The 567-nt window shown below is 53.4% G+C and overlaps 1 protein-coding gene across 1 annotated transcript in view; it reads left to right on the top strand.

The window, feature by feature from the left end:
* APC2 (adenomatosis polyposis coli 2) overlaps nt 1–567 on the top strand; it is a gene marked incomplete at its 5' end in the record, with an annotated part of 19,043 nt that overhangs the window by 13,260 nt on the left and 5,216 nt on the right. The gene's annotated exons all lie outside the window — the stretch shown is intronic.

Below are 567 nucleotides of genomic sequence, written 5' to 3'. Positions count from 1 at the left end.
TCTTCTTGCTATTCTTTGGAACTCTGAATTCAGATGCTTATATCTTTCCTTTTCTCCTTTGCTTTTCGCTTCTCTTCTTTTCACAGCTATTCGTAAGGCCTCCCCAGACAGCCATTTTGCTTTTTTTGCATTTCTTTTCTATGTACTGTTTAATAGTTTGATACTAGTAAAAGCTTTGGCACAAGTACATCCCATCCAATGTTTGGGATACACTTACACTACGAATTTAGCCCTGTTTTTGAAATTCAAAGTTACCTGGGCATCTTCTGTTTGGATTTTCCCCATCCGGCCGCGGAGGGTGGTGGGCGGTGTCCAGGTTGGGCGGGGCCTGATGCGCTCCGCCCCGCCTCCCGCAGGCAGGTGCTGCGAGACCACAATTGCCTGCAGACGCTGCTGCAGCACCTGACGTCGCACAGCCTGACCATAGTGAGCAACGCGTGCGGCACGCTCTGGAACCTGTCGGCCCGCAGCCCCCGCGACCAGGAGCTGCTGTGGGACCTGGGCGCCGTGGGCATGCTGCGGAACCTGGTGCACTCCAAGCACAAAATGATCGCCATGGGCAGCGCC

This window comes from Bison bison, unplaced genomic scaffold (assembly GCF_000754665.1).
Source record: "Bison bison bison isolate TAMUID 2011002044 unplaced genomic scaffold, Bison_UMD1.0 scf7180017864203, whole genome shotgun sequence".
Taxonomy (NCBI): Eukaryota; Metazoa; Chordata; class Mammalia; order Artiodactyla; family Bovidae; genus Bison; species Bison bison.
The sequence above is the reverse complement of the archived record's forward strand: the minus strand, read 5'-3'. Positions and strand labels throughout refer to the sequence as shown.